This window comes from Mesoplodon mirus, assembly GCF_964341445.2.
Source record: "Mesoplodon mirus genome assembly, chromosome: 5".
Classification (NCBI taxonomy): Eukaryota; Metazoa; Chordata; class Mammalia; order Artiodactyla; family Ziphiidae; genus Mesoplodon; species Mesoplodon mirus.
The window spans coordinates 171191009-171216116 of record NC_138980.1 but is presented as its reverse complement, the minus strand read 5'-3'; the positions used below and the strand labels follow the sequence as shown (position 1 = coordinate 171216116).

The 25108-nt window shown below is 37.8% G+C and overlaps 1 protein-coding gene across 2 annotated transcripts in view; it reads left to right on the top strand.

Moving 5' to 3' along the window:
* The window catches only part of FBXL7 (F-box and leucine rich repeat protein 7), a 427953-nt gene that overhangs the window by 220147 nt on the left and 182698 nt on the right, over positions 1–25108 (top strand). The window contains exon 2 of one of the 2 annotated variants that reach the window (XM_082622839.1): positions 17203–17274. The exons of the other annotated variant lie outside the window; for it this stretch is intronic. The gene's annotated coding sequence lies outside the window, so the exon portion shown is untranslated. The remainder of the gene's footprint in view (positions 1–17202; positions 17275–25108) is intronic. 2 annotated transcript variants of the gene reach the window in all.

The window sequence follows — 25108 nt, the reverse complement described above, 5'->3', positions numbered from 1 at the left end:
TGTTAGGAAATTTTTCCCGGGAATATAATGCAGTAGGAGTCAGAAGGTTAGACAGAAACCAGTTACAGAAATGGGTTTTATTGTTTGTTTCCTAGATCTGTCTATAAACCATATAAAGTGTGTTTGTGGGAGGGGTGTAGAATATGTCATCCTATCCACCATCCAGTGCTGTGATCATGCAACCTTTCTTAGCCCAAATATTTTTCCTGACCACTCCCACCATCGGATATTGACTTCTTCTCATACTATTTTCACCTCAGTGAGTTGCCCTCCTCAAAGGGCTATACTACTTTTCCCTCCCATACAGAATTTCCAGAGGACAAACCAGGGGTCTGTCTTGCTCTTCAAGTACTGTGTTGGAATATTTACTGTTCAATCACCTTCAACAAATAATTGTTGAGCACCTACTCGGAAAGTTCTACAGAGGACAAAAGTGTAAATTACAGACCACAGGGATGTTTTTCCATCTGAGCTGGATGAGTCAGGAGAGTTCCTATGCCCAAAACTTCAGGGTTTCTTGAAGCACCTACATGCCCTTCCGTCTTCATGGGAGAGCTTGCTTTAGCCACTGTGGGATTGTGTAAGTAGCCAGGAGTGGTGTCAGGAAGTTCTTCTCTATGTGTCTCCAACCTTCCCTCTCTCCACCCTGTGTCTTTCCTCTTCTTTCAGCTCTCTCCCTCTACCTTATTTCCTGTCCCACCTCTGTATCAACACCTCCTCTCTTTTTGTTTTTCTGCTTTATCTTGCCGTCTTCCTAAACTGGCCGACAACTATTTTTATTTGTATTTCTCTGCCAAGCTTTGGATATGTATTTCCCGAAAGACCTAAAATGCTGTTCTCCTTGCCGTTTCTCTCTCCATTCTAAATCTCTTCATGCCCAGGGGCTGCGTTGGTGTCTGATTAGGCATGATAACCTGTCTGCCCTGGTTTCGAATCAGAAGAACCTCAGTTTGACATCGGAAGACAAATCACAGAGCTACCCATCCTTTCCCAGTGTCGTCTGCTCACTGAGGTGCTTATACAAATAGCCCCATCTCTAGAGATGAGGAAGAGTTCAGACTATCACCTGGTTCCCATTTCTCAGCTAATGGAACAGAGGCACATACCTGTAAAACAAGTAGGTTCGTTTCCAAATGAAAACCAGATGTGCTGAATCCCACTGGAGTACTGGGTCCACTCTCTGTCACGTGTCTTAGCAGGTGTGGAAGGGTGCCCTTACCTAATTTGCACTACTAATCAACCCGAGCATTCCTTTACCTGAAAAATTAGCAATCCAAATAAACTTTCAGTTACTGTAGCTAGAAATTACAAACGCTGTCACGCAAGGAGCTGAACTGGAGTGCCACATTTAGCTTCTGATGCCAATATCACATTGCCTGACATCTCGATGCTGAAGACTTCTCTTTGCCAGTTAATTTTTGCTTTAGGGAATGAACAATCAGTTATCGGATCCCCTGAACACTTGTATAAATCTCTGAGACAGTATCTTCAGAAGGAAACAGTCCTTTTTTTTTCCTCTTTCGCTTCAAGACACTTGTGCCAATAATCAAATGTGCTTTTATTCTCAGTCCTATTCACATGAATCCTCCAACTTATATCTTTTTCTTTTGGGTTTTCTTTGTTTTCAGACCAGAAGAGCACTTTAAGTAAAATTTATGGAATTTAAAAATGCCCAAGGCTTAATAACACACTATTGGAATATTTGAATATAGCTGAATTTACAGCAATAAAGTTATGTGTTGGAGGGTTGTTGGCAAGGGATAAAGTTTGGAGTTGTCCCAGGAAACATTTTCTCACATAGTTGGTCATTGACTCAAATGGCAAGTGTTCTGGAATCATACTCACATGACATTGGTGGGTCTCTGGAACTAAGAAGTTAGTTCCTTCTCATTGAAAGATCAAGAATGTGTCTTAAATGCAGCACCTGCTGTCTGTAAGATGCCAGGGCCAAGACTGGAGAAGTCGCTGGAGACACATAAGACCTGGGTCCTGCCCACAAGGAACTCACAATCTAGTTGGGAAGTTAAGACATTACATTGTGGTCCCAAAACATCATTAAAGATGCAAACATTCTCATGTCTACCTTCAAAATATACAGAGTCAGGGCATTTCTTATCATGTCCATTGCGGCCACCCTGCTCTAAGCCACCATCATCTCTCATCCCGATTATTGCTCTAACCTCCCAAGTGGTATCTCTGTGCTTCCACTGTGACCCTGTTTAACCTACACTCAACAAAACAATCAAGGTGATCCAGTTAAAGAGTTAGTTGCATCATGGCAGTCCTCTGTCGAAAGCCCTTCGAAGCTCCTGGACCCACTCAGAGTAGAGCCAGTGTTCTTGCAGTATAGACAAGGGTCTACACACAGTCCAGCCACCCACACCTTCTTTGACTCTCTGCTCTCAACTTTTACCAGTTTTCCTCTTGCACATTCTGCTCCATCCATGCTCTCACCCCCTTGCTTTTCCTGGAGTACACCAGGAATGTTGCGACCTCAGGGCCTTTGCACTTGCTGACCCCTCTGCCAGGAATCCTCTATCCCCTGATGACTACTCACCCCTCACATACTCAGGTGTTCATTCACAGTGAGGACTTTTAGACCCCGTTATCTTAAATTGAGCTCTCATATGCACCCATTTGTGCACGGGCCCACACACACACACACTTTTTTTAAAAAATTGGAGTATCGTTGCTTTACACTGCTGTCAGTTTCTGCTGTACAGCAAAGTGAATCAGCCATTCGTATACATATATTCCCTCTTTTTTTGGATTTCCTTCCCATTTAGGTCACCATGGAGCACCAAGTAGAGTTCCCTGTGCTATACAGTAGGTTCTCATTAGTTATCTGTTTTATACATAGTAGTGTATATATGCCAATCCCAATCTCCCAATTCATCCCACCCCCCCTTTCCCCCTTGGTATCCATACGTTTCTTCCCTATGTCTGTGTCTCTGTTTCTGCTTTGCAAATAAGATCACCTATACCGTTTTTCTAGATTCCATATATATATGGGTTAATATATTATAAAAATATGGAACGCTTCCTGAATTTGTGCATCATCCTTGCACAGAGGCCATGCTAATCTTCTGTGTTCCCATTTTAGTATATGTGCTGCCGAAGTGAGCACCACACACACTCTCTTGCTTGCTTTAATTTTTTTCCATATAGATATCACCATATGAAACCCTAAGAGTTTGTGTGTTATCTATCTTTTCCCCAGTAGGAGCTAAGCTAGTTTTTTTTTTTTTTTTCAGTTTTGTTTACCATATCTTTAGCACCTAGAATGGTACCTGACACACAGTAGGTGGCCAATAAATATTTATTGAATGATTATTTTTATTTTGAGCATGAGGTGTTATATTAGTTTCTTTGGGCTGCTGTAACAAAGTATCACGAACTAGGTTGCTTAAAGCACAGAAATTTATTGTCTCACAGCTCTGGAGGATAGAAATCTGAAATCAAGGTGTCTGCAGAGCCATGCTTCCTCTAAAATCTGTAGAGGAGAATCTTGAAGCTTCTGGCAGCCTCAGGTGTCAACTTCAGCTGCAGCACTTCAATCCCTACCCCCGTTGTCACATGACATTCTCTCCTCATTTGGGATGGGGTGGGAGGAAAACTATTCCCTTTTATGTCATCTCACCTGCCTTTTTCCTCTAAAATTTGACCAGACTAATATCCCATCAATACAGCTCTGGTCCAGCATCTACTCAGACCAGAAACCTTCAGCATCTATAAGTTGTCTAAATTCTCTAGTCTAGAATTTGAGGTTTTCCACATTCTGTTTGCCACTCACCATCACATAACCTGTGACCTATCTAACTTGTAGGATTTGCTTCTCCCCATAGGTACCCTTTGGTGCATCCCCACACATGTCTCTTCTTATGCTTTTCTTTCAACCCTTCTCTAGTGAAACCATTATGTAAAGATTTTCCTGCCATCTTCCTTCCTAAGTCCAACTTCTCCATCTTCAAAGCATGCATGCAAGATTACCCCTACCTTTTTGATGGCATTCATTATTTCCTATCCTGTCTTTTAGGTATATGTGAATGAAGGTTTTGTCTCCTCTAAATTAGGATGATAAACGTACCAGTAGCATGATTTTTTGGTTGATAAAACTTGTGAGAAGATTGTACATTTAAATTTTAATAAAGCTTTTGTTGTTCTGAATCAAAGAACGTGAGGTTTCAGATGCAAGAACATGTCTTTCCTCAGTTGTTTTCTGAGATAGCAATACACAGTGATGAAATGAGGTCAAGATTCAGAGGGAAGGGTTTGAGAAAGAAACATTAAGAAATGTGGAGGAAGTTGGGTGGATGTTAAAAAGTCTGTGTTAAGGACTTCCCTGTCGGTGCAGTGGTTGAGACTTTGCCTTCCAATGCAGAGGGTGTGGGTATGATCCCTGGTGGGGGAGCTAGGATCCCACATGCCTTGCAACCAAAAACGTAAAACAGAAGCAATATTGTAACAAATTCAATAAAAGACTAAAAATGGTCCACATCAAAAAAATCTTTTTAAAAAGTCTATATAATATATTACATGTAGCCACCTTTGGGTCTCTTTTCAAGCACCTACACTCTCTTTGGAAAATAAATTATTTTACATATTGTGGTATGCCAAATAATGTCCTCTGAAAGGTGGCCCCATCATAATTCCTGGAACCTATGATATGCTAAGTTACGTGGCAAAAGGGACTTTGTGGGTATGATTAAGTTCAGGATCTTAAGATGGGGAGATTATTCTGGATTAGTCTGGCTGGATCCAGTGTAATAACAAGGATCCTTATAAGACAGAAACAAGACAGTCAGTCTCTAAGAAGAAGATGTAATGGCAAAAGCAGAGAAGAAAAGAAGGCTCCATGACAACAGAAGCAGAGAGAGATTGAAATGCTGGCTTTGAAGGTGGAGGATGGGGCCATAAGCCAAAGAATGCAGGTGGCCTCTAGATGCTAGGAACTGAATTCTCCCTTAGAACTTCCAGACAGAATACAGACCTGCTGACACCTTGATTTTAGGGCTTCTGACCTCCAGAATTATAAGATAATAAATTTGTGTTGTTTTGAGTGACTTAGTTTTGCAGTAATTTATTACAGTGGCAATAGAAAACTAACACATATTTTAAGGCATTGACAATTAAAAGCAGAGACCAGGGTCTGGCAATCTTTGCTATAAAGGACCAGATAGTAAATATTTTAGGCTTTGTGGGCCATCTGGTCTCTGTTACAATTACTCAGCTCTGCCATATAGCATGAAAGCAGCCAGAGACAAGATGTAAATAAATGGCTGTGGCTGTGTTCCAATAAAACTTTATTTACAAAAATAAGCAATAGACTGGATTTCGCCCATGGGCTGCGGCTTGCTGATACATGGTATAAACCAATGCCTCATAATTGTTTATTGTTTTAATTTATACTTCATCCTATTCTGGAGTCTTATTCCTGTTTATGTATGCCACATGACCCACTGAACAGAACATTCAACAATGGTCTGAAATTGGTTCTCCAACCAGAAACATTAAGATTTTTAAGTGAAGATGAAGCTTATTATTAACATTCTACAGTCATCTTTAATTCCTCAGTACTTGCATATTGCAAAAATTGTATCCTAGAGGTGTAAATAGCAGTGCTAAATGACTCTGGCTTGATTTGCTCAAGTGAGAAGACCATACCGTATTTTCACAAAGCCTCTAGAATTTCTAATGCTAAGAATATGCACATCTCATGAAAATGTATTTCATCAAGCACTGTCTACAGAGGATTAAACTAAACTGTAAAACCATGTTTTTTTGTGTACAGACTTCAGGATTGCTAATGCTCTTTTGTTTATAATTTCTCCCTGGGACATCTCTCTTGAGGCAAATGTTCCCTCAGCAGAGGAGGTACTGTACAGACAGTGTGATTTTTAGCCAAAAAAATTGCTGCACGCGGGGATTCTTATTAGACTTGTGTTGTACTTCTCTTTGCTTTGTGAACCTGACCCCAAACATCTGTGTAAATGTGGCAAGTTAAAACAGCTTGCTTATACCTGGCTTGCCAAATACAGTTCTGTTTTCATCATGTTTATATCAGTATTACATGACATTGGCCCACCTCCCGTGCCTGCTGGCTTCCTTCTCCTTTCTTCCTTGTTCATCATGCTGACCTCCAACCTTAACGGCTCAAACCCAATCCTACCCCCTCCATGGTCAGGCCTGCATCATCACTACTTCCTCTGCAACTTCTCCTAACATTCTTCTGGTCTATATGTGGATTAGTTAATTCATGTCACATGAAGCTTTACTGTTTGCATGATTTTTGCATGCACCCTACTAAATTATAGATTTGCTCATATTCAGAAACTAGCTTATAATTATTTATAGTTCATAATACTTCATATAATATTAAATAAATATTATCTGGCTTATTGATTGCTAGATTTTTTACTTAATTTGACTCTTTGGGTTTTTTAAAAATATTTTTTAGAATACTTTTAGGTTCACAACAAAATTGAAAGGAAAGTACAGATAATTCCCATACACCTCCTACCCCTACACATGCATAGCCTCCTCTATTATCAACACCACTCACCAAAATGGTACCTTTTTTACCAAGGATGAACCTACATTGACACATCATAATCCCCCAAGGTCCATAGTTCACTTTAGGGCTCACTCTGGGTATGTGCATTCTGTGGGTGTGGACAAATGTATAAATGACATATATCCATCATTATAATATCATACAGAGTATTTTCATTGCCCTAAAAATTCTTTGTGCCCTGCCTATTCGTCTCCACCCATGCACTAACACACATACACTCCTGGAAGCCACTGTTTTCTTTCTTTATTTTTTTTATTGTCTCTATAGTTTTGCTTTTTCTAGAATGTCATATAGTTAGAATCATAACAGGTAACTTGTTAGATTGACTTCTTTTGCTTAGTAATGTGCATTTAAGATTCCTTTATGTCTTTTCATGGCTTGATAGCTCATTTCTTTTTAGCATGGAATAATATTCCATTGTCTGGCTATACCACAGTTTATCCATTCACCTATTGAAGGACATCTTGGTTGCTTCCAAGTTTTGGCAATTATAGATAAAGCTGCTATCAACATCCGTGTGGACATAAGTTTTCAGCTCCTTTGGGGAAATAACCAAGGAGCACAATTACTGGATCATATGATAAAAGTAGGTTTAGTTTTTGTGGAAACTGCCAAATTGTTTTCCAAAGTGGCTGTACCATTTTGCATTCCACCAGCAGTGTATGAGAGTTCCTGTTGCTCCTCATCCTTGTCAGCATTTGGTGTTGTCAGTTTACTGGATTTTAGCCATCCTAATTGGCATGTAGTGCTATCTCGTTGTTTTAATTTGCGTTTCCCTGATGACATATAATGGGGAGCATCTTCATAAACTCTTTGACCATCTGTATACCTTTTTGGTGAGGTGTCTGTTAAGGTCTTTGGTCTATTTTTAATTGGGTTGTTTATTTTCTTATTACTGAGTTTTAAGTGTTCTTTGTATATTTTGGATAACAGCCCTTTGTCAGATGTGCCTTTTGCAAATATTTTCTCTAAGTCAGTGGCTTGTCTTCTCATTTTCTCGATGTCTTTTTCAGAGCAGAAGTTTAAAATTTTAACAACGTCTAGCTTATAAATTATTTCTTTCTTGGACTGTGTCTTTGCTGTTGTATTTAAAGTCACTGTCATATATAACAGCGGTCCCCAACCTTTTTGGCACCAGGGACCAGTTTTGTGGAAGACAATTTTTCCACGACTGTGGGGTGGGGGGATGGTTCAGGCGGTAATGCGAGTGATGGGGAGTGGCAGATGAAGCTTCGCTCACCTGCCGCTCACCTCCTGCTGTGCAGCCAGTTCCTAAAAGGGGGTTGGGGACCCCTGATATACAAGGTCATCTAGGTTTTCTCCAGTGTTACCATCTAGGAGTTTTATAGTTTTGTGTTTAGATTTAGGTCTGTGATCCATTTAGAGTTAATTTTTGTGAGGCATGTAAGGTCTGTGTCTAGATTCATTTCTTTTTTTTGCATGTAGATGTCCAGTTGTTCCTGCACCTTCTGTTGAGGAGACTTATCTTTGCTCCATTGTATTGCCTTTTCTCCTTTGTCAAAGATCAGTTGACTCTATTTATGGGGCCCTGTTCCTGGGCTCTTTATTCTGTTCCATTGATCTATTTGTCTATTCTTTCAACAATACCACAGTGTCTTGATTACTGTAGCTTTATGTTAAGTCTTGAAGTTAGGTAGCATCATTGTTCCAACTTTGTTCTTCTTCAATATTGTGTTGGCTGGTCTGTATCTTTTGCCTTTCATATAAACTCTAGAATCAGTTTGCTGATATAATACAATAGCTTGTTGGATTTTTTATCGTGATTGCATTGAATCTGCAGATCAAGTTGGGAAGAACTGACATATCGGCAATATTGAATTTCTCTATCTGTGAATACAGAATATCTTTCCATTTATTTAGTTCTCCTTTAATTTTGTTGATCAGAGTTTTGTAGTTTTCCTCACACAGATCTTGTACATTTTGTAGACTTAGGCTTAAGTATTTCATTTTTGGGGGGTGCTAATGTAAATAACATTGCATTATTAATTTTAAATTCCCTTTGAACATTGTTGGTGTATAAGAAAGCAATTGACTTTGTTATATTATACCTTGTATCCTTCAACCTTGCTATAATTACTTATTAATTCCAGGAGTTTTTTGTTTATTTTTTCAAATTTTCTACATAGAGGATCATGTCATCTGCAAAGACAGTTTTAAACCTTCCTTCCCAATCTGTATACCTTTTATTTCTTTTTCTTGCGTTGTTGCATTAGCAAGTACTTCCACCGTGATGTTGAAAAGGGCTGGTGAGAAGGGACATCCCTGCTTTGTACTTGATCTTAATGGGAAAGCTTTGAGTTTCTCACCATTAAGTATGATGATAGCTATAGATTTCCTGTAGATAGTCTTTATCAAGTTGAGAAAACTCCCCTCTATTCTTAATTTACTGAGAGATTTTATTATGAATGGGTGTTGGATTTTGTCAGATCCTTTTTCTGCATCTATTGCTGTGATTTTTTTTCTTTTTTAGTCTGTGATAGATTACATTAATTGATTTTCAAATGCTGAACCAGCCTTGCATACCTGGGCTAAATCCCACCTTGTCACAGTGTATACTTCTTTTTAATACATTTTTGGATTTGATTTGCTAAAATTTTGTTGAGGACTTTTGCATCAATGTTCATGAGAGATATTGGTCTGTAGCTTCCTTTTCTACTAATATCTTTGTTTAGTTTGGGTATTGAGATAATACTGGCTTCACAGAAAATATTCCCTTTGTTTCTATCCTTTGATAGAGATTGTAGAATTGATGTAATTTCTTCTTTAAATATTTGGTAGAAGTCATCAGTGAACCCATGTGGGCCCAATCCTTTCTGCTTTGGAAGGTTATTACCTGTTGATTCAATTTCTTTCATATTGGGTTGGCCAAAAAGTTCGTTCGGGTTTTTCCTTAACATCTTATGGTATAGGCCTATTCAGATTATTTATTTCTTCTTGTGTGAGTTTTGGCAGATTGTGTCTTTGAAGAAATTGGTCCATTTCATCTACTTTATCAAATTGTGGGCATACAGTAGTTCATAGTATTCTTTTATTATTCTTTTAATTTTCCATAAGATCTGTAGTGAGGTCCCCTCTTTCATTTCCAATGTTACTAATTTATGTCCTCCCTCTCTCTCTCTTTCTCTTTTTTTTTTCTTTGTTACCTTGGCTAGAGACTTATTTTATTTATTTATTTATTTTTTGGCTGCATTGGGTCTTCATTGCTGTGTGTGGGCTTTCTCTACTTGCGGCAAATGGGGGCTACTCTTCATTGTGGTGCATAGGCTTCTCATTGTGGTGGCTTCTCTTGTTGTGGAGCATGGGCTCTAGGCATGCGGGCTTCAGTAGGTGTGGCACACAGGCTCAGTAGTTGCGACTCATGAGCTCTAGAGCACAGACTCAGTAGTTGTGGTGCACAGGCTTAATTGCTCTGCGGCATGTGGGATCTTCCCAGACCAGGGCTCGAACCCGTGTCCCCTGCATTGGCAGGCGGATTCTTAACCACTGAGCAACCAGGGAAGTCCCAAGGCTTATTGATTTTATTGATCTTTTTGAAGAACCAGTTTTCAGCTTCATTGATTTTCTCTATTGATTTCCTCTTTTTCATTTCATTGATTTCTACCCTAATTCTTAATATTTCTTCTGCTTACTTTGGATTTACTTTGCTTTTCTTTTTCTAGTTTCCTAAGGTGGTAACTTAAATTGTTGATTTTAGATCTTTATTCTTTTCTAATCTATGCATTCAATACCATAAGTTTCCCTCTAAACACTGTTTTTGCTGCATTCCACAGATTTGATAAGTTGTGTTTTCATTTTCAGGTAGTTCAAAATATTTTTAAACTCACCTTAAGATTTCTTCCTTGACCCATGTATTTTTCAGAAGTTTGCTGTTTAATCTCCGTGTATTTTGTGGTTTTCCAGTTAACTTTCTGTTTTTGAATCCTAGTTTAATCCCATGTGGTCTGAGAGCAGGCACTGTATAATTTCTATTCTTTTACATTTGTTAGGGTGTGTTTTATGGCCCAGAATGTGGTCTACCATGGTAAACGTTCCAGGAGTGCTTGAGAAAAATGTGTATTCTGCTATTGTTGAATGAAGTAGCCTGTAGATGTTAATTATATCTAGTTGAAAATCTATCTGATTTTCTCCCTGCTATATTTGCTCATTTCTGAGAAAGGAGTTTTCTTTGGATTATATTGAGAAATAGGCTAGTGATTTACAACAGAATTTTTATTTTTATTTTACCTTTTCAGTTGCAGCTAGTGTTCACTTAATATTTTAGAGAAAGCAGTCTACTCTGATTTCCAGATTTGCTTAGTGGCTGTCATTTATATTAAAAATCATATTGGATGATAAAACTTAATTAATATCTTGGAAGCAAAGGAATAATGAGGATATAGTCTTGAACTTTTTTGATTTGCGCATGACTTTACCTAAAGTATGCCGGAAAATTAAGAATTTTTATTATCTTCAAAAACTTACAGAGATAGAAGTCCAGAGTCTCCTGACATGGACTGATTTTAGTTTAAATAATCTGCCATGTAAGGCCCTATACATTTGCCAGGCCTCAGTGAATATGCCACTTGGTATGGAGAGCTGTGTTGGGCAGTGCATTTCTATTTTCTTTCCAGTTCCCAGCAACACCTGGTCTTTGTATTCTGCTGTCTCATAGGGATGATGACCATGTTGTTGGTCTAGTTTCCTAGTGTATACTTTAAGCCACCCAGCAGATAGAAAAAGTAGAATTCTACTGAGATTGCATTACAAACTGTTCTAAGGATGTTCATTTAAAATGCGTAAGTGCTGAGCACTGAAACCATCCTTTTTTTTTTTTTAATTCTCTCATCACCGACTCCACTGAAAAAAATTATCATGATTTGTTAGTGAAGTAGACATTCTGATGCCCAGAGGTATTGCAGACCAGTGGTCAGGACATAGTAAGAAACTACACTGAAAGTGCTTGCTTGCCACCTTCCATATTGTACTATTTGAATGAGTGAGAAAAGGTGAGTGAAAAGTTGACTGCAAATGATTACATAAAAATAGATACAAGACATTGCTCCACAGTATCACGTCTGATATACACCCATCCAGGATATGTAACCTTAATCTAAGTGTGAGAAAACAGACATTTCCAAGTGGAGGAATGTTAGGCAAAATAATTGATCTGGGCTCTAAAAAAATGCCAATGTCATGTAAGTCAAAAGAGTCTGGGGGCTATACTACAAAGCTACAGTAATCAAGACAGTATGATACTGCGACAAAAACAGGAATATAAATCAATGGAACAGGATAGAAAGCCCAGAGATAAACCCATGCACATATGGTCACCTTATCATTGATAAAGGAGGCAAGAGTATACAATGGAGAAAAGACAGTCTCTTCAATAACTGGTGCTGGGAAAACTGGACAGCTACATGTAAAAGAATGAAATTAGAACACTCCCTAACACCATACACAAAAATAAACTCAAAATGGATTCAAGACCTAAATGTAAGGCCAGACACTATCAAACTCTTAGAGGAAGACATAGGCAGAACACTCTATGACATAAATCACAGCAAGATCCTTTTGGATCCACCTCCTAGAGAAATGGAAATAAAAACAAAGATAAACAAATGGGACCTAATGAAACTTCAAAGCTTTTTCACAGCAAAGGAGACCATAAACAAGATGAAAAGACAACCCTCAGAATGGGAAAAAATATTTGCAAATGAAGCAACTGACAAAGGATTCATCTCCAAAATTTACAAGCACATGCAGCTCAATATCAAAAAAACGAACAACCCAGTCCAAAAATGGACAGAAGACCTAAATAGACATTTCTCCAAAGAAGATACACAGATTGCCAACAAATACATGAAAGGATGCTCAACATCACTAATCATTAGAGAAATGCAAATCAGAACTACATTGGGGCTTCCTGGGTGGCGCAGTGGTTAAGAGTCTGCCTGCCGATGCAGGGGACACGGGTTCAAGCCCTGGTCCAGGAGGATCCCACATGCCGTGGAGCAACTGAGCCCGTGCACCACAGCTACTAAGCCTGCACTCTGGAGCCTGTGAGACACAACTGCTGAAGCCCGTGCAACTGGAGCCTGTGCTCTGCAGCAGGGGAGGCCATGCAATGAGAAGCCTGTGCACCACAGCAAAGAGTGGCCCCCACTTGCTGCAACTAGAGAGGGCCTGTGTGCAGCAGCAAAGACCCAATGAAGCCAAAAATAAATTAAATTAAATTAAATTAAAAAAACCCTACAATGAGGTATCACCTCACACCAGTCAGAATGGCCATCATCAAAAAAATCTACAAACAATAAATGCTGGAGAGGGTGTGGAGAAAAGGTAACCCTCTTGCACTGTTGGTGGGAATGTGTATTGATGCAGCCACTATGGAGAACAGTATGGAGGTTCCTTAAAAAACTAAAAATAGAACTACCATATGACCCAGCAATCCCACTACTAGGCATATACCCTGAGAAAACCATAATTCAAAAAGAGTCATGTACCACAGTGTTCATTGCAGCTCTGTTTACAATAGCCAGGACATGGAAGCAACCTAAGTGTCCATCAACAGATGAATGGATAAAGAAGATGTGCTACATATATACAATGGAATATTACTCAGCCATAAAAAGAAGTGAAATTGAGTTATTTGTAGTGAGGTAGATGGACCTAGAGTCTGTCATCCAGAGTGAAGTAAGTCAGAAAGAGAAAAACAAATACCATACGCTAACACATATATATGCAATCTAAAAAAAAAAAATGGTTCTGAAGTACCTAGGGGCAGGACAGGAATAAAGGTGCAGACATAGAAAATGGACTTGAGGACCTGGGGAGGGGGAAGGGTAAGCTACGATGAAGTGAGAGAGTGGCATGGACATATATACACTACCAAATGTAAAATAGATAGCTAGTGGGAAGCAGCTGCATAGCACAGGGAGATCAGCTCAGTGCTTTGTGACCACCTAGAGGGGTGGGATAGGGAGAGTGGGTGTTAGATGCAAGAGGGAGGAGATATGGGGATATATGTATATGTATAGCTGATTCACTTTGTTATACAGCAGAAACTAACACACCATTGTAAAGCAATTATACTCCAATAAAGATGTTAAAAAAATAGTCTGGGGGAATGTTCTAGATTAAAACATACTTGATCAGATCCTAGATTCAAATATAAAATAAAATAAAATTTCCCAGCTTTACAGGACATTATTGAGCCAATGGAGAAATTTTAAATATAGAGTTTCTATTGATAAGGGTATTTGAATCATTGTTAAATTTTCTGTGTATGATGATTGTATTGATGTGATGTGGGATATTTCATAAGAGGGTATATGCTGAAGTATTTCTGAGATTTAGATTCACAAGATTTGCAACTAACTCTCAAGTAATTCTGAAAAAGAGAGTGTTTATATGTGTGTACACCTATACATACATACACACATATGTACACATATACTTGTGTATTATTCATATATATAAATGTAAAAGAGAGAGAGAGAATGTGTAAATATTAACAATTGGTAAATCTTGGCATATAGGTGTTTGTTGTACTATTCTGCCAAGCTTTTCCAGAAGTTTGACATTTTTCAAAATAAAAATTGGGAGATAAGTAGACAGCAAACCTCAGAGGGTCTTTTCCCCAGGCTTTTGTTTGGACATTAGTTAAGGTTCAGATAAACGAAAGTGGAAAATCCTCAAGCTACCCAAATAAATAATCTGTTCTTATCTTTTACAATATTTGGATATTTTAGTACTTACAGACAAGGCCAGTTGAAGACTAGCTAAATAAATATCTTTATATATTTGACCCTTTAAGGGATGACTTTAAAAAAACAAACAAATAAAATAACAGCCAAGCATCTAGGCATTGTGATAATCACAAGTTTTTGATTTGGAAATGTTTCCCAGTTTGAGAGTTATTGCTTTCAGCTGTAATAATAACAGGCTTTTCCTCTAAGGGAAAAATATGTGATGTTTAAAATAAATATCATCAGTACAGTTTTGCACTGTTGAGAAAACATAAATGACCTTTTTTTCTTTAAACATTCGGATCACCCAAATTCTCATGAATGTGTATTGGGGGAGACAGAATTTCAACTGACTAAGAGGTGATAAAAAGACTGGTTACAGGAGGGTTCACCATCATTTTAAACAGCTCCAAAGCCCTTTGGTTTGTGGCCTTCGCACAAGGAGAGGCTCAGAGTTTTGTCCAAGCAAGTTGACTTTATGTTCCTACTGAAATCTGCATTTTGACTGTTGAATACAATTCAGGACGGAACTGTAAGCTCAGACGATGCCACTACTTACTTCCTAGGAGTTGACTCAAACCAGTGTTGTTCTCAACAGGGTGGTATCATAAAAGGGTTTACACATATCTCCAGGGAACAGCCAAAGACTTGAAGACATCTTTTCGGTGAGATTTCACATCCTCACTTTTTGTCTTATGAGAAAATAGTAACAAGTTTCGTCTTTGTTCCCTTAGTCTGACGTGATAAATCTTTCAGCAAGAAGATGTTTTTCTTTAACTGAAAAAATATCCAGAACTATAGTGAATATCATTATTTGAGTAGCCATGATTTTTCTGACATCATACTAGTTGAATTACCTACAGTTATGTGATAGCAACACCACAGGAGCCCTGTAGGACAGGCACTACTATTTTACAGAGAAGGAAAATTTTACCGCTACGTTAGTAGGTAGTGATTGGTCTGGTAATAATCTTGCTCTTACCACTACAATATACTGCTTCCTGCAAATGGAGGATATTTATTTTCTTTTATTCCATTATCCAGTTAGAAATTGTGAGAGCATACAGAAACACAATCAAATGAATGGAAACAAATCCTTTTAAGGTGGCAATTTTGTTTCTTTTCTCCACCAGCTGGTCAGTGAGGTCTTTTGTGAGCATGTTCATCTTTCTAGAGTCTTAACACGGATAGACATTTATTTGTCGATTAAAATCTGTAGCACGAACTAAGGGAAATAACAGACATTCTACAGGAATGATTCATGTCAAGGTAGCTTGCCTTGATTGAGGCCAGAGATCATGGGAGAATTCAGCTGAGTTCTCCAGAATCCTCCTTGGAAAAGAGAGAGAACAGCAGTGAGAGAATCTGAAGTAACAGGCTTATCAACTGATAGCCATTCACTAACTCAGAAGTACTTGGCAGGTGAGAAGTTGAGTGCATATTCAAAATCAGTAGCTACTGCTTCTTGTGTGTTCAACAAACATTATCACCAGTTCTGTGCCAGGCATCGGGCTGTGTACTGAACTCATTCAAGGGTCACCCAGTTGTCTACAAGTCTAAATTTTCAATCTCTGTTGAATTGCTATGCATAAAGTGAGATGTTAGCAATAAAGCATAATACCTGTACTAAACCAGTCATTTATTAGTAATTATGACTATTAATTAGCATCATCTTCCAAGTAATGCTAGTAATGAAGAGCCCACATTGTGGATGCCCCCCAGGACATTTTCCTTGAAGACTTCCTTTGGAACTTTTCCTGAAAACATTCAAGAATCATATGGAAGACATCCAGTTAGAAACTTCCATGTTGTAAACTTTAAGCTTTGATTATATTTACCTTGGGTGGCTGAGTAAATTACTTGACTTTTCTCCAGGATTAAAATGGTGTTATAAAACCACATTTGTGCCTGATTACATGGTCCATCTCTGTTGTGAACCCTTTCAAGCATGCATGTAGGTTGTAAATATTGGGAAAACATTTAATAATTCATTAAAAATTCATGTTTTAAATTGTAAGTCTGATTTTGCTTTCGTACCTAGCTTATTTTTTCTCTCCCATTTAGTAAATTCAGCAATCATCACTAACTGAAATGTCGGTCAACAATTATTTTTTCTAATATGGCAAATCATTTTGTACATTAAGCCACCAGCTTTGGCAACAGTGGCACCATCAGCTATCATCTGTTTTTAGCTGTTTCCTTTCAAAATGATTTATTGGAAAGAGTATAATATTATATAATTATGCAGTGCTTATCACACCTTAATGTGAGATTTTCCACCTAAATTGGTAGTTACCCCTGCTTCTCTGAAACACACACACACACACACACACACACACACACACACACACACAACCCTGGGAGAAAAATGCCAAAATTCTAAAACCTTACATAATAGGCTCAGAGAATGAGCTTATTCTGGGACAAGCTGGATGTTTTTACAGTGCAGAATGCTTGTTAAATAAAGGCAGTGATGACTCAAGTGAGAAATATGTTTGAAAGTAATAATTTTATATACAGTATTTTTTCTTCCTCTGTTACATTTTATTCATGGTGCAACTTTCTCTGCAGAACAGTAATATCTGTTTTTAATTCTGGAGTATTTTATTGTTTAAAAAATCCCATCTTAAATTTCAGATGTATAATTTTGCTTTTATGATAGAATACTTATGAAAATTGTAACTGTTTGGTAAAGGAGGTTTGTATAATGCTCATGCACACATCTTTGAAGCTCAATATTTTATTTTATTATAAGGACTAGGTAAATTTTCATTTCATTTTCTGCTTGGAGACTATGCATGTCTTGGGTTTTCAAAGAACTGTTTTGTAGTGTGAAATCTACACTGTTAAACAGAACAATCTCTTTCTAAATTCCTTTAGGCATGTGACTTTAAGAGACCTGTGAATATTTAAAGTGATAAGGGTTCCAAAGCTTGTGGAGCTGCAGGATCTGTAAGTAAAGGTCCCTCACAAAATCTACAAATACTCTGCCTAAAATCATAGCAAACAAAGATCAGAACATATGGGAAAAATTAGTCATTTTAGGTCCTACCTTTTTATTTGCATTTCAAATAAAATTATTTATATTCTCCTTTCCCTCTTTTTCTCCCTTCTCCTTTCTCCTCTGCACTATCTTCAGTTCTTCTCTCTCTGTTTATTTCAAATAAAATTATTTATATTCTCCTTTCCCTCTTTTTCTCCCTTCTCCTTTCTCCTCTGCACTATCTTCAGTTCTTCTCTCTCTGTTTATTTCCATGATAATACAAAAATAAATATTTCCCAACTTAAAAAAGAGAGAGAAAACCGTTTTTTTGACTCTCAGACCCAACTATGCCAATTCTCAGCTCTCCTTTGTAGTTAAACTTTTCAAAATATTTTCTTTTCATATTGCCTTTTTTCCCCTCACTTCCCGTTTTTTAAATCTTTTTTTTTTTTTTTTTTAGATGTTAGCATTGTAGTGATATTTTCCCAGGCATATTTTCAGCCCAGATAAGGACACTTTTTTTTTTTTTTTTTTTTTTTGCGGTACGCGGGCCTCTCACTGTTGCGGCCTCTCCTGTTGCGGAGCACAGGCTCCGGACGCGCAAGCTCAGTGGCTATGGCTCACGGGCCCAGCCGCTCTGCGGCATGTGGAATCTTCCCGGACCGGGGCACGAACCCGTGTCCCCTGCATCGGCAGGTGGATTCTCAACCACTGTGCCACCAGGGAAGCCCAAGGACACTTTTTAAGTACGATTGTGTTGAACACTATTTTTTGGCTACCCAGATCATTTTTGCTATTATAAAAAATTGCAAGTATTGCCTAAGAATGTGCATAATTGTGCACCTAGCATATTTATTTCTTCTTAAGAAATACTTTATTATGAAATATTTCAATACTTCCAATAGCAGGCTTTCAGAGCCAACTGCAAGAGTATAGTGGAGGCCTACCTACCATCTGATGAATATTTAACAGATATTTGTCAGGCTTATGTCGACTATCCCCCAGTCTTTATTCATTATTTCTTCATAACAACCTGGAAGGCCAGCTTTGAATTTGATCTTGGTGCCTTATTCATACTCATAGCACCGCCCCACCACCCCTGCCCTGCTCCCAAAAGGCATGCTGTGGTCCACATTACATTGTGTTTCCACCACACAGATCAAAGGACATAAATGACCTCAGGAACATGGTGTTTAGTAAAATGTAGCAAGATCATTAAGAAGTGATGAATTTTGAGTATTTATTTCTTTTGTTGTTAATAAAATTTACTTAATTGTAAGTTTATGCAATTTACTTTTTAATGGTTATATTAACAAATAGCTTGCAAAAATTTTTTTTTAATTAACAATCAGATATTCGTTCAAACCAGCTCCAGTACAGTATGGCCCAACACCATTGACTGAATAGGCTATGTCAGTCATTTCTGGGTTTACATTCTATTTTATTGTCCTGTTTGTGTATTTCTGCTCTGATAAAACACTGTATTAATTCATGTTTAAAATGCAGCTTGGTATCTGGAAGGGCAGTCCTTTCACAGTTTTCTTCTTCAGGAATATCTTGGCTGTTTTTGTTGGGGGCTACCTTGGCACTTTCCTTGCTATGTATACTTTACAATTATTTTGTGAATTTCACAAAAATTTGGAACTTGGAGTGAAATTGCATTGAATCTTAGGTCAGTTTGGTAAGAACAGACATTTCTATGATGTTGAGTTTTTTATTCACTGATATTGTATAGCTCTCCATTGTCGGTCTCTTCATGTTTTTAAAATAATCTTAAAATGTTTAAAACTTTTTTTACAATTTATTCTTAAGTAACTTATATTTTTGGTTGGTGGTATAGAGATTTTTTTATCCTTTTTTCCTTTAAAGTCAATTTAATTGAGGTATAATTTACATATGATGAAATGCACCAAGTATGTGAAACCATATGAAAAATCATATATACACAGTTTGATGAGTTTTGACAAATGTATAACTCATGTAACCACCTCCACAATCAGGATGTAAAACATTCCTGTCATCCCACAATGTTCCTTATTGCCTCATTTCAGTCAAATCCCCCTTTCCTTCCAAGCCCCAGGAAACCACTGATTCATTTTCTGTCACTATAGATTAGCTTTGCCTGTTCTTGAATTTCATATAAATGGAATCATACAGTATATATGTACATTTTTGGGGTCTGGCTCTTTTTGCTGGGTCTAATGTTCTTTTTCAAACGTTTATAAACTTGCTGATTTATGGAAATGAAATCTATGTTTTGTGAAAATTCATCTTACAGTTATTTTACTAAACCCTTTGTTACACCCAATAATTTATCTGAGATTATTTTGGGTTTTTTTTTTAATATGAATAATAATAGAACTTGGAGATGATGACATTTTGATTTCTTCCTTTCCAGCTCTTATACTGTTTATTTTTTTTTCTTGCCTTATTATGCTAGACAGAGTATCCAATGTTAAACTGAAGTTATAATAGTAAGCCTTATCATGTTTTTCTTATTCTTAAAGGGAATGATTTTCCATATTTCACCATTAAGTTTAATGATTGCTGTGGATGTAATATAAACAGGTTTTGTTAGGCTTACGAAACATCTTTCCATTCTAAGTTTGCCAAGGTTTTAAAAAATCATTATGGGTATTGGATTTTATTGAATGCTTTTTACTGTAACTATTAATAAACATTTTGTCTTTTAACGTCCTTTTTGCATCTATATTCATAAGTGAGCTTGACTTCAAAAAGCAGGGGATGGCAAAGTTTTTCTTAAAGAGTCAGATGATGTACATTTTCAGCTTGTGGGCCATACAATTTCTATCACAACTACTCAACTCTGCTATTGTAGTATGAAAGCAGCCATAGATAATATGTAAACAAATAGACATGGATGTGTTTCAATAAAACTTTATTTACAGATATAGGCAGCCAGCCTGTTGACTGTAGTTTGCTGACTCCTGTCTGTAAAACAGATTCAAAAACTTTTATGATGCTAGGACTTTTTACACTTTCTGTGTCTTCTTGAGTCAGTTTTGTTGTTACATTTTCTGGTATTTTTTCCATTTCATCTAAGTTTTAACAGGTATTTTACACCTATTTTATTTGTAGTTCTCCTTTGTTTTATTTCATCATCTTTTTTCTTACAATATGTTTTTGTTTGAGTCTTCTGCCTTTCATCTTGATCAGTTTTGGAATGTTTGTTTTATTGATGATTTTTAACAAAACTTTAAGCACAGCCAAGGAAATGGTGACCTCATGCTTTTCTTCCACTTAACCCATAAATACATTGACTGATCTATAGATGGTAGATCATTCCTCCACCTGGTTTGTCCGTCTCCACTCTATGTTGTGTCCTTTCTTAAACTACATACTTAAATGAAGGTGTAGATATTTCTCACATGGAAGAAGATCATTCTTCATTAAATAATACAGGATATTGGACCTCTGTTAATAGGTAATCAGAGTAAGTATTCTTTGAGCACTCAGTGTATGCCAGGCACTCCACTAAGTGCTTGTCACAGATTATCTCACCTAACCTTCACAACTATTCTACTAAATTTTACCATTACCTTCATCTTTGCATGTAAAGAAACAAGCTTGGAGAAACTAACGGGCATAAAGAAATAATGGTGGACCAGGATCCCAGACTTTTGATGCATACTTTAGTACCTTAAGAAGACATGGCCAGGGGCTTCCCTGGTGGCTCAGTGGTTGAGAGTCTGCCTGCCATTGCAGGGGACACGGGTTCGTGCTCCGGTCCGGGAAGATCCCACATGCCATGGAGTGGCTGGGCCCGTGAGCCATGGCCGCTGAGCCTGCGCGTCCAGAGCCTGTGCTCCACAACGAGAGAGGCCACAACAGTGAGAGGCCTGCGTACCGCAAAAAAAAAAAAAAAAAAGAAAGAAAAAGAAAGCAGTACTCTGTGAAGAAAGTCTAGACCAATTATGTCCTGCAATTTAAGTTTTAAAAATGAGATTCTAGCTTGTAATCACTCTCCTGTGAGTTCAATCCTTGTTTAAACCACTAGGATCATATATCTGAATGTAACTAAGTAAGGGTCAGATCATGAACTGTGGTTTTACTTCTGTATAATATTTTATAATTTTCAAAGGCTTTTACAAATATCTCATGTTATCCTCACAATATGTCTTTGAATTAGTGATAATTATTTTTCCTATTTTAGAGTTAAGTGCATTGAGGCTAAGAGATTTAAGTATCTAGGTCAAAGTCACAAGCTCATGGGTGGTGAAGCTCAGATGTAAACAAAGGTTTTCTGACTTTCCATGTTGGAATCTTTTCCAATACAGCATGGATCAGGCATTCATGAATCCCTGTCTGAAACAGCCAAATGATTTGACTCTTACATCATCTGATTTGCTCAGTGTTGTAGAATTAAGGATTGGATGATGACTGATTTATTAGCGTCACAGAGGACTGCAATATATGATGTGTGTATGGATCTAATTTAGTGAAATGAGCAAAGTAACCTCTGTAGAGTTAATGCATGATAGAAATGCACTGAAATGAGAACTAGAACATATATAATTAAAGAATCTGTTTCTCCACTGGACATAACAAGCCAGGAAGGATGACAAAAATGTTTGCATCAATTCCTTCAGTAGGCTATTTCCACATCAACCAGGCTGTAGATACTTGGTGTTAATTTTTGAAAGTTTATTCTTAGGTTTCTGAATTCATTGTTCTGGATAATTTAGTATTCCCTTTTTCTTTTAACACCAGCAGAGAACTTGTACATGGATAACTTCCAGGGGCCTTTCACTGGTGCTGTTTCCCAGAGGCCCATCCACTTGATGATGGCTTTTTAAAATGCCTGATGTTCCAAATAACGATATGTAAAATATGTTATTAACCTCTTTCCTTGACTATGACTACCTTATAAGGAAGAAAGAAAAAATACCATGATTCCAAACCAGCACTAAATTGATTTAATAGAAGTTCACACGCAAAATTTATTTGGGAAAAATACGTTGGCATAATCTATTAGTAATGATATGTATCTTTTCTTTAAGGCAGAATTGATATTATGATTATACACTGGTGTATGTTATACACAAACATAAACATTAATAGTTAAGTAGTAATAAACAGTTACATGTGGCGCACAGACTTAAATATTACTAAATACTAATGACAAATTTAGTCATAACTAACATTTTTAGTGTCGACTGTGCTCCAGGCAGTATCATAAGGGATTTAATTTGATTCCCACAACAAACCTAAAAGGTTGGTACTAGTGTTATCACCATTTTACAAATGAGAAAAATGATGCCCAAAGGCGTGGTGCAGTTCAGCCAGTTCACACTAATAAACGAACCGGCTCTAGATTCCATATTCTTAACCACGTGCAGTGATGCTGTATGATGCATGATGAGAGAGGATCGGAAGCAGAGTTTCCATGACAAACAAGCACATGCCTCACAAAACAACGGCAAAGCATCCCAGCCTCTAATGTCCCATTATCATGTTAACAAGTTAAGAGGCCAGGAAGATGTTTGTATTTAGAATTCTCTTGAAACACAAGATGTAGAAACAGAATACATTTTAAAGACTTTTTTCCTGTTTCACATAGTCTGCACTTTCTGACAACAGAGAAATTTGGAAGAAATTTCTCCCAAACTCTCGTCCGTTTTTCTTTTGCATAGATGTTGTGAATCTTCTAACCAATTGTGTTTGCCTAGTTTCTTTGGCTACTAGGAAGTTCAGAACCAAATGTACAACCTACTTGTAAAAATTGTATAGGATTAAAGGATGTCCAGGTATTAATCATATCTTGGCTTTTTATTATTTTCTGCCACATTTTTCATGGGTCCTGGTTTCTTGAGCTGTTTGCTTTTCATTTTGTTGAATTGTAAAAATTCCTTCAAGGCACCTCAAGATCTTATGGAGGTGTTTACTAAATACATCAAAAATATGTAAGATAAAAATTCAAAACATGTTGTTTTATTTAAAGTCATAGAATTGTCATAAACATAGGACCACTGAGATTTTCTAACTTAAATGACAAGAGACGGTTAGTTTAGTTTGGTTTGGTTTTAGGAACAGAGTGTAGATAAAGCCACATTATTACATGAAAGCTTGTTCACGTTCCTACTGTAAAAATGTTTTGTTCTATTTTGGAGAAGCTATTTCTAGAGTTCATTTTTCCATTCACAATTAGGTGTGTGACCCAACTGGATAGTTTTCTGGTGCCTGATAATGAATGTTAAATTTGAATTCATCCAGACTACTTCATTGCTTATAAAATAGTGTCATTTTGGATGACCTAGTAACAAACCTAACCCCCATAACTTTTTTTTTAAATCCTATGTACAACCTAGTTAGCATTCTTTTTTCTTAAATAAATTTATTTATTTATTTATTTTTGGCTGTGTTGGGTCTTTGTTTCTGTGCGAGGGCTTTCTCCAGTTGCGGCGAGTGGGGGCCACTCTTCATCGCGGTGTGTGGGCCTCTCACTGTCGCGGCCTCTCCCGTTGCGGAGCCCAGGCTCCAGACGCGCAGGCTCAGTAGTTGTGGCCCACAGGCTTAGTTGCTCCGGGGCATGTGGGATCTTCCCAGACCAGGGCTCAAACCCGTGTCCTTTGCACTGGCAGGCAGATTCCCAACCACTGCGCCACCAGGGAAGCCCACCCCCATAACTTTTTACTGACATCAGAATTGATTATTCTAACACTTTGGAGGTAGAAACCCCATGTTGATTGTTCAGACGAGGTTAAGAGGTTGTATTTTAAGCGAGCTTGCTCAGCTCTCTTGGTAGTGATGCCGGGGAGCATCTCTATCAGTGTGGCCAGGAGGGAACGATTTTTCTAGGCACCACTGACCCCTGAGATACAACCTGGTAAGTCCATTCTTCTTTGCAAGAGGGAAAGTGGTTGAAAGAAAAAAAGAAAATGACACCACAGTATCCCAGGGAGGGGAGAAGAGGAAGGATTTTAAGCAGAAAAAAGGAAAAAGAAAATATTGCTTCTGGATGAAAAAAATTAATGAGCATAGGACACAGATGACCGAGATAGGTAAATACAGAGCATCAGCCTTCCGACAGCCCTCTTGAGTCATCTCTGTGACATGGGGTGAGTCACAGAACACATGGTCCCCTGTTCGTTCTGAGAGTTTCCTGTTGGTGGGGTGAGATGATGAATTTGCTCGACAGATTGAACTCCTGCATGTGCTTAGAGCACAGAGGGAGAGGGAGGCTCATCCGGGGCTCTGATCCCCTCGCAGCCGCTGGCAGCTGCCTTTCTCTTGGCCAGCTCCTTGCACTTCAAGGGTCCTGTGTGGTGTGTCGGGCGCCAGAAACAACAGTCATGTCAAGTCGCACTTCAGGACTGAACAAAGTTATCTCTGTCCAGCACGTTTCCAAATGCGATGCAAAAATAAGGGATGAACAGATGGATGGATTTGCTTGTTCCATGTCCCTCTGGTGAATCTTAGGAGCTCTTTTGCCCATGGTATGTTTGTTTTCCATACTTGAACATTTTTTCCCCGATATAAAATTCAATATTTGAAAGTTGGTTCTGGCAAAGTTGACCAAGTAATTCTTAGGTTAATTCCACAGATGTGTTTATTTATTCATGTCGGAAATAGTTTCTTTCCTCAAATTACAGGGCATATCAAGAGTGAGCATTTCTTTCAGGATTTAAGGGTCACATTGTTTGTTAAAACCAACCAACCAACCAACAAAATAAAAGCAACAGAAGGAGAAGCTAGATTCATACAAAAGGAGTATTTGGGTTTTATCATTTTTATTAATTGATGCACTAAATAACCCAATAGCAATGAAACTATTCGTAGTAA